General features: G+C 42.9%; 1 pseudogene; it reads right to left on the bottom strand.

Annotated features, from left to right (window-relative positions):
* Window positions 1-347: 347 nt before the first annotated feature.
* Window positions 348-3,650, bottom strand: LOC106804229 (annotated as a pseudogene).
* Between the last annotated feature and the right edge of the window lie 6,528 nt (window positions 3,651-10,178).

Genomic DNA, 10,178 nt, shown 5'->3' on the forward strand with positions numbered 1-10,178 from the left:
AAAAACAAAACCTTCACAGATTTTGTACATGCAAAAATATATTTAATTAACGAGTAAATTGACAATAAGTATGAATTAATCATTAATTCTATACCAGTTCATTTAGCCTGTAAAATATTTATTTTACTGCATTGCTGTGATCAAGAAATTATTCAATTAAATTATTTCAATGCGCAGAAAAATCCATGTTAGTATGCGGTTAACAATGTTCATGTTTATCTAAAAAATCTTCACCTACCAAATTTAATAACACATGAAATCATACATAGGGTAAATTACAAATTGTATCAATTAATACACAAAGGTCATGTAAATTTAACGCATTACAATACAACGTTGTAAAATTTCTTCTTCACGAAAGTTCCTTGATCATGATCGCGGCGTAAGTACGGAGCCTCTTCTTTGGATAGCAGGATGCTTGGATCAACTTCAACGGCGAATGGAGGCATGCCATCAAACTGATCATAATCATCTGATAGGTCTGTTTTATCCTCGACTCCCACGATTTTTCTTTTACCTGGAAGAACTATGTGACACTTTGGCTCCCATGTCTCTTCTGTATTCCTCTTGGGTTTGCTGCACATGTCCTTCACATAGAACACCTGATGCACATCATTGGCAAGTACGAATGGGTCATCACTGTATCCAGTCTTGCTCAGATCTACTATTGTCATTCCGTACTGATCTTTGGTGACGGCAGTTAGCTTCACCCAATTGCAAAGAAATAGAGGGATGTACAGCGGTCCGTATTCGAGTTCCCATATCTCCTGTATGAAACCATAATACGACTCCTTGCTATTATTTCTGTCCATGGCATCTATGCGGACACCACTATTCTGGTTCGTGCTTTTCTGGTCCTGGGCTCTCGTGTAAAATGTGTAACCATTTATCTCATAGCCTTGGAATTTGACGATTGTGGTAGCAGGTCCCCTGGCTAACCAGGCAAGCTGTGGGTGAATCTCAGAGTTACCCATAAGTTGTTGGCGCAACCAGGAGGGAAAAGTTTCCATGTGATGACGGGTAAGCCAAGCATCGGATTTGGACGGGTTTTTGGAAGCTACCATCTGCCTGTGCTGCTCGATATACGGAGACACAAAGGATGACTGTTGTAGAACAGTGTAGTGTGCCTTGTCGAACAAATCAGTATCATTGCTCAAACTTCATTTCCTTCCAAGGGTGCCTATTCCTCGGAGCCTCCCCTCGTGGCGTGAAGTTGGAACCCCAATCGAGTCAATTGAATCAATAAAATCAACACAAAACTCGATCACCTCCTCTGTTCCATATCCCTTGGCGATGCTTCCTTCTGGACGGGCACAATTAAGAACATAGTTTTTTAGGACTGCCATGAACCTCTCGAAAGGCCACATATTGTGCAGGTATACAGGTCCGAGAATACCAATCTCTTTTACTAGGTGAACCAGTAAGTGCGTCATAATATTGAAGAAGGATGGTGGAAATAACAACTCAAAACTGACAAGACATTGCACCACATCATTCTGTAGCTTTGATAGCTTGGATGGATCGATTGCCTTCTACGAAATCGCATTGAGAAACGCGCATAGCTTTACGAGCGGCAACCGGACATTTTCTGGTAGAACACCCCTCAGTGCAACCGGAAGCAACTGGGTCATCAACATGTGGCAGTCATGAGCCTTGAGATTTGTAAACTTCTTTTGTTTCATATTTATTATTCCCTTTATATTCGAGAAGTACCCAGACGGGACCTTCATACTATTCAAGCATTCAAACATGCTATCCTTCTCTTCCTTGCTGAGAGTGTAACTGGCAGGACGTAAGTAGTGCTGTCCATTATCTCTCTTTTCCGGATGTAGGTCATCTCGTTGCCCCATGGCTTTCAGGTCCTGTCGTGCTTCCAATGTATCTTTTGAGGTTCCATAAACACCCATGAAGCCTAGCACGTTCACGCAAAGATTCTTCGTCAGGTGCATCACGTCTATTGCGTTGCGAACCTCTAGGATTTCCCAATAAGGTAGCTCCCAAAATATTGACTTTTTCTTCCACATGGGTGCATGCCCGTTATCGTCGTTCAGAACAGGTTGGCTACCAAGTCCCTTTCCGAAGACTACATATACATCCTTCATCATCTCGAACACACGCTTTCCATTACGGTGTGCAGGTTTTTTACGATGGTCTGGCGCACCTTTGAAATGCATCCCGCTCTTTCTCAGCTGGTGGTGAGCAGGGAGAAATCGACGATGACCCATATAGACGACCTTCTTACAGTGCTTCAAGTACATGCTGTCTGTGTCGTCTAAACAGTGGGTGCATACCCGATATCCCTTATTTGTCTGTCCTGAAAGGTTACTCAATGCAGGCCAATCGTTGATGGTTACGAACAACAGTGCTCGTAGATTAAAGATCTCTTGTCTATCCTCATCCCACACACGTACACCTTCTTCCTTCCAGAGCTGTAAAAGGTCATCAACCAACGGCCTTAGGTACACGTCAATGTCGTTGCCGGGTTGTTTTGGGCCTTGGATAAGCGCCGGCATCATAATGAACTTCCGCTTCATGCACAGCCAAGGAGGAAGGTTGAACATACAAAGGGTCACAGGCCAAGTACTATGGCCACTACTCAACTCACCGAATGGATTGAATCCATCAGTGCTTAAACCAAACCTTATGTTCCTTGCTTCACTTTCAAAGTCTGGGAATGTTCTATCAATTGATCTCCACTGTGCCCCATCTGCGGGGTGTCTCAGCATCTCATCTTCCTTACGGTCTTCTTTGTGCCATCGCATCAACTTAGCATTCGCCTTGTTCCTGAACAAGCGCTTCAAGCGTGGTATTATAGGGAAATACCACATCACCTTCGCGGGAACTCTCTTCTTGGGAGACTGCCCCTCGACATCACCAGGATCATCTCGCCTGATCTTATACCGCAGGGCTTCGCAGACGGGACAAGCATCCAATTTCTCGTATTCATCACCACGATAGAGGATACAGTCATTAGGGCATGCGTGTATCTTCTGAACATCCAATCCGAGAGGGCAAATAATCTGTTTAGCTTCATATGTTGTGGACGGTAATTCATTATTCTCGGGGAGAATCTTCTTGACAATGTTCAACATCCCCTGAAATGCCTTATCGGACACACCATTTTTTGCCTTCCATTGCACAAATTCTAGTGTCGTACCTAGTTTTTTATGGCCCTGCTGGCAACCTGGGTACAACAATTTTTGGTGATTATCTATCATGCGCTGCAACTTTGCTGCTTCCTTCTCAGTTTCGCAATCTCTGTATGCATCTCGTATCACCTGACCAAGGTCATCAGTAGGGTCATTTTCTGCAAACTCATCTTCATCAGCCTCGCCTATTGTAGTACCTGCAAAAGCTTGGCCTGCAACCCAGTCCGGAATGGTGTCATCTTCCTCCTCCTCCTCGCCATCTTCCATTACAACCCCTAGTTCACCGTGCTTGGTCCAAACCAAATAGTTAGGCATGAAACCGTATTTAAACAAGTGGCTGTGAATAGTCCCCCAGGAATCCTTTGAATACTCCTTCCTGTTATTGCATTGGAAGCATGGACAACATACGAACCCATTCTCTGGCTTGTTCGCTTTTGCCACTTCGAGAAAATAATGCAAGCCATCAATAAACGCCTTGCTCCGCCTGTCTGCATTATACATCCATTGCCGGTCCATCTGCATCGTATTACGCATGAAAATGGATTACACTTGACAATGGATTACGCGTGAAAATCGATTAAAGATCCAAACAACATGGTACAATACAACAACATGAAGATCCAAATACACATATTTAAATTAAAGTCCCAAACAACATGATACAATACAACAAGCCATCCACTGGTTATTATCAAGGAGGACTTTAAGCATCCTTGGACGGTGAAGACGAAGGTTCCGCTGACCCAACCTCATCCTTAGGTTTATTTGTGCCGCCTGAAACGGTAGTACTAAGTGGACGTGAAACACCCGGGACTGAGGGTGGAGCATAACGACCACCAAAAGGAGGTTCCTGACCCGCGGCAACAGCTTCTTCATGACGTTGCTGCAAATAACGAAGCATTGCTTTTTCCAGCGCGCTCTTTTTCTTCGGCTTATGCTGAGGGCCAACTATGATTGGAACCTTGCCATAATAGGAACCACGATTGCCTCCACCATCGCCACTTCCTCCAGTAGCAGAAGCCATCTATGTACAAAAATTATTATCTTAACACTGCATAAGTTGTTCAACTTGAAGACCGTGATCATCTCGTGAGGATGTCCTCAACTGGGCGGCACCGGTATTCGTCATGAAAGAGGTTAGATGCTACGGAAAAGGGGATACGGTCACGATGTCCGTATCCACTCTTTCTCGTAGAATCGAACCTCCTTCTTGACATACGTTGCTCGGCGGAAAACATCCTCGGAGAGATGAACACGATATGCAAGTTCAACAAGTAGCAGAAGTCATCTATGTACAAAAATTCTTTCCTTACCACTACAGAAGTTGTTGAACTTGAAGACCGTGTTCATTTTGCGAGAATGTCCTCAGCTGGGTGGCACCGCACTTCGTCATGAAAGAGGTTAGATGCTACGGAAAAGGGGACACGGTCACGATGTCCGTATCCACTCTTTCTCGTAGAATCGAACCTCCTTCTTGACATATGTTGCTACTCGGCGGAGAACATCGTAGCAGAAATGAACACGGTATGCAAGTTCAACAAGTAGCAGAAGTCATCTATGTACAAAAATTCTTTCCTTACCACTACAGAAGTTGTTGAACTTGAAGACCGTGTTCATTTCGCGAGGATGTCCTCAGCTGGGCGGCACCGCACTTCGTCATGAAAGAGGTTAGATGCTACGGAAAAGGGGACACGGTCACGATGTCTGTATCCACTCTTTCTCGTAGAATCGAACCTCCTTCTTGACATACGTTGCTGCTCGGCGGAGAACATTCTCGCCGAAATGAACACGGTATACAAGTTCAACAAGTATATGGATTTAAAAAACCATATTGAATTTGATAAGATAAACCGTCTAGACAGGGTAGCATCATTTTTAAACCACTGCAATAATGCATACTATATATGACACATCAATCTCCCTCACATTCTAGCTCAAAATACCTCTCCATTTTTCTACTTCATCATCACATTGTAGCAAATAATCTTTCCATCTCCAAAGCATAAATCAAAGCATAACACGAGGATGAAGTAGCAAACCTTCGCAACACTTGTGTTGGCTGAGTCAAATTCCCACGAAAATGAGGGAAAAAATTTCGGGCAGCACCTCCCTTGCTTTGGCACCACCGGAGAGTAGGTGAAGCTCAGCTCTATATCAATGTGCTGGACTGGCTCGGGCTGGAGGAAGAAGAAAGTCTCTGTCTCGGGATATAGTGGGGGATGAGTTTTTATCCCGGTTAAAAACTCCAACCGAGACAAAAGGGAACACCTTTTGTCCCGGTTGGAAGTTTAGTCCCGGTTGGATCCTCCAACCGGGATAAAAGGGACACCCTTTTATCCCGGTTGGAGGCACCAACCGGGACTAACCTTTTTATCCCGGTTGGTGCCTCCTTTTATCCCGGTTGGATCCTCCAACCGGGATAAAAGGGTCCCGCCACCGACGCCCCCCAGCTAGCCGTTGCAACCGGGACTAAAGGGGGGCCTTTAGTCCCGGTTGCAATTACCAACCGGGAGTAATGCTCCCCTCCAATTTTCCCTACCCCGGCGCACCCCCTTTTGTCCCGGGCCAACTTTAAACCGGGACAAAAGGGGTCGGATCGAAAGCCAATTCTCTACTAGTGAATCAACCATGGTTTTGGCTGTTGGGGACATTCCCTAGTAGCACTAACCCCATGGACACGACTAAGCAAGGAGATAACCCATCCTTAAATTGTTGATCAGGCCTGTTAAATTCAGGTAACCTGGCAGCATTCAAAACACCCAAAAAAAGCCCCACAACAGAAGACTATATTGTTCTAATCTATTTCATCAGCCAACAATTGAGCACCCATGTCAAAATTATCACGTGGAATAACTCTTACCACGGTGCACCATGCTTCAGCTTTTGGATCTTGGACATAAAAGACCTGCTACACTTATGAAGAGAAAACAAAAGGATCATGCTCTAATTTTTATCTTGTGTGTATCTTTGAGAAAAAATCACAAGGGTGAATCCAAACTCATCTTGTCGTAACCCATCTTGATGATGAACATCATACCATTCGCCTTTGAAAAGCACTACCTTGTACTCTGCATATGACAATTCAATTATATCTGACAATCTGTCATAATAATTCACACCATCATGTGCGATGTTCACTATGCCACTATTTTGTGTCAAGCATGCAGCCTCACAGCTCAACATCATACCATTCACCTTTGAAAAGCACTACCTTGTACTCTGCATATGACAATTCAATTAAATCTGATAATCTGCTATAATAATTCACACCATCATGTGCGTTGTTCACTATGCCAGTATTTTGTGTCAAGCGTGTAGCCTCACGGCTCATAGTGTGGAACCTGAAACCATTAATATTGTAACCATTGCGTCTCACACTACATTTGCTAGGTTTTGCAGCCAATGCTCTAACCTTTGCCGTGATGCTTGTTCCATCCCCTAGGATAACCTGTTTCTATAAGGAATTATATTAGATCCATTCCATCTATTAATGGTATGGCTAAAATGCATCAATTTAAGATTTGCACACCTTTTGCTCCAACCAATCAGGAATTCAATGGAACAAGGTGTCAAATTAGATGATGGACCCATTTTGCTTTTCTCCTCTTCCAAGAATTCTCTACAACAATCGAATCAGTGTCATGTCATCAAGTTACTACAAACATAAATTAAACATAACAGGGAGCACTATATGAACAAACCTGCATAAGTCCTCAAGTTCATCGCAATGTCGCAAGACATATCGATGCGCCTGAACAAGAAGATGCTTATCAAGGTTCACACCAATACACTTTCTAATTGGTTCACCAGCACTATCAAACAAGTACATGCCTTTTTTTCATCAGAAGGTTCAGGATTTCTAGATGGCCTAGTAAAATGTGTAGTTCCTTCTAAAAATCTCGAACAAAAGTTCAGGCACTCCTCCATGCAATATCCTTCAGCAATTGAACCTTCTACGTGAGCTCTATTCTTCACAAGTGCCTTTAGCTGAACAAAAAATCTATATGCAATTATTGACAGTGCAAATTAAATATAGTTGCATACCTCTCCATGGGGTACATCCACCGATACTGAACAGGGCCACCAAGTTTAACTTCTTCTACCAAATGCACCATCAAATGCACGCTCATAGTAAAGAATGATGGCAGGAAAGTTCTCTCCATATCACATAGTGTCATCACAATACTCTCTTGAAGCTTTACCAACTCATCCACATCTATCACCTTGGAGCACAACATCTTGAAGAAATTAGATAATTCAACCACTATCGTCATGACATCTTTGCTAGGGTAACAGGATCGGAGCGCCACTAGAAGAATGTCATGTAGTAAAACATGATTGTCATGACTCTTTAGTCCACTCAATGTAAAGTCTTTCGTGTTCACACACCTAGATATGTTTGATGCATATCCATCAGGAGTCCTAAGGTTTTTAATTACTGAGCAAATGATCTCCTTTTTCTCTCTAAACATGGTAAAAGGTGCACAGGAAGCGACTGCTTTCCTTCATTGTCTACAACAGGATGAAGATCCTCTCGAATTCCAAGTTCATTTAAATCTAGTCGTGCATTAAGGTCATCCTTTGTTTTATGACAAATAGCCAAAAAAGTCAAGATAAAGTTGTCACTCACATTTTTCTCTAAGTGCATTATGTCTAGATTGTGTCTTAATCTATTGTGTTCCCAATATGGTATCTGTAAGAAAATTGACCTCTTTTTCAACCAATCTTTAGGATTCTTCTCTTCCTTAGCACCACTCCCATCTGACTCCTTATTTTGTCCTTTTATTTTACGCTTGCATTTCGTAGCACTTTTAACCGCCACTTCCTTATTCTTGCCTTTCTTGTTGTCCTTCTTTATTGTGCACACCTTTTTCCCTAGCACAAACTCTTTCCCTTCTAACATTGTAAGAACAGTAGTGGCACTCATTGTTTTAGGTGCAAGTTCAGTCTCTATCGAGCCATCAAACTACATCCTTTGCCTTCGGTATCTATGATTTTAAGTCAGCCATCGACAATGACCCATATAGCACAACTTTTTACCATTCTTCAAGCGAACTGATTTTGTTGTTGGACCACAAGACGGACATGCACATGTACCACCTGTGCTCCATCCATATAGGTAAGCTAATGCTGGAAAATCATTTATAGTCCACAATAGTGCAGCTCGGAGAGGGAATTCCTTTTTCGAAGAGGCATCAAATGTTTCAACTCCATCCCACAACAGTAAAAGCTCATCGATCAGGGGGCTGCAAATATACGTCCACATCATTACCTGGAGAATCTGGTCTAGGGATGATCATTTATAACATAAAATATGTTTGCTTCATGCAGATCAAAGGTGGTAGGTTGTAAGGAACGAGCATTACTGACCATATACTGTGCTTTAAATTCTGATTCCCAAAGGGGTTAAATCCATCACTTGCAAGACCAAGGCGTAAACTACGAGCATCTTTTGCGAATTTATGATGCCTAGCATTGAAGTCTTTCCAAGCTTCACCATCTGCGGGATGTCGTAGTTTTCCATCTTTCGTATGGCCCTCCTCATGCCATCGCATATCATCTGAAGTTTTGGTAGTTGAAAATAACCTTTGGATTCTAGGTATCAATGGAAAATACTGCAACACTTTTGTTGGTTTCCTTTTCCCCTTAGGTTTAGTTGATGAGGCATTCTCCTTAACATCTTTCCAACGAGAGCTCTCACACACATAGCAAACATCCTTTTTGGCATGTTCACCTCGAAATAGCATGCAATCTTTGGGGTAAGCATGGATTTTCATAGAATCAAGACCTAATCCATGAATGATCTTCTTCGCTTCATAATATGTCTTAGGTAGATTTGCTTCAAGAGGTAGCGCAGAAGATAGTAGTCCCAGTAGTGCTCCAAACAATTCTTGTGAGCAACCATTTAAGCACTTCAAGTGATATAAGTGCACCAAAAATGACAGCCTTGAGTATTTACAACTAGGGTATAACCTTACATGTGCATCCTTCAAGAACCTTCCATATATATTCCGATCCCTCCCCGAAAAATCACCTTGAGCTGGATTTACAATATCCTCCGGGCCATTATGTTCCATATTTGCAAATCCTGACTGAAAATCACCTGCTTCGCCTTGAGGCAAACCTTCAGTCCTACCAAATGCAGCACGTAGCAGTTCTTGCATGCTATCCGATTCTCCATCTGTCGACCTTGTACTATACCCGAAGCAGGCAACGTTATGATATTTGGCACATCAACAAATGAAATTGATGGTCTGTCATAATTCTCACCATGATGAACCCAGGTAGTATAACCTTCAAGAATACCGTCACACATCAGATGTGTCCTAACTTTATCATGACTTTGGGTTTCTATTCTTGCGCTTTTTACACGGACACAGTATCTCGCTATCATGTGGAAGGTCCCGGTAAGCAAAAGCCAAAAATTCTTCAACACCATCTTCATATGCAGTCTCTCGTCTTGATTTTTTCATCCAACTTCGATCCATCACCCTATGTAAGGAGCTGTTCAATTTAAATAAAACATATCAGCTGCTTTAATTTGCAGTAATACAAAATTCATGGTCATGCTTCACCAGCCCATATTAGTGAAAAAAGATCTGAATTTTGCACCGACGGCTTCAAGGGGCGGCGGCCGGGGGGGGGGGGGCTTGCAAGGGTGGCGGCAGCTTGGGGGGGGGGCTACCCAGGGTGGCGCTGCCCGGGGCTTGCAGGACTTCATTAAAAAAGCTTAAGGAACGGCGTCTGTGGACTGTCTAGGATTAGATTGCCAATTTGGCCGGTGGGTGGCTGGGTGGATTTTGTATAGTCAAAGGCAATTTTATTTAGAGACTTGACAAACACACGTTGCTACCTCAATGGTATGGCTGCAGAACTCTAATATTGCTAGCCGCGGTTCAATTCCTGGGAGCCACCATTTTTTCATTTTTTTTCTGTTGTACACTTTCATCATGTAATTCTGTTGTGCACTTTCATCATGTAATGTAGAAACATGCTATTTGTACTTTGTTTGCTCATAATCAAGGATGT

The sequence above is a fragment of the Setaria italica genome, chromosome III, assembly GCF_000263155.2.
Source record: "Setaria italica strain Yugu1 chromosome III, Setaria_italica_v2.0, whole genome shotgun sequence".
NCBI classification, from domain to species: domain Eukaryota; kingdom Viridiplantae; phylum Streptophyta; class Magnoliopsida; order Poales; family Poaceae; genus Setaria; species Setaria italica.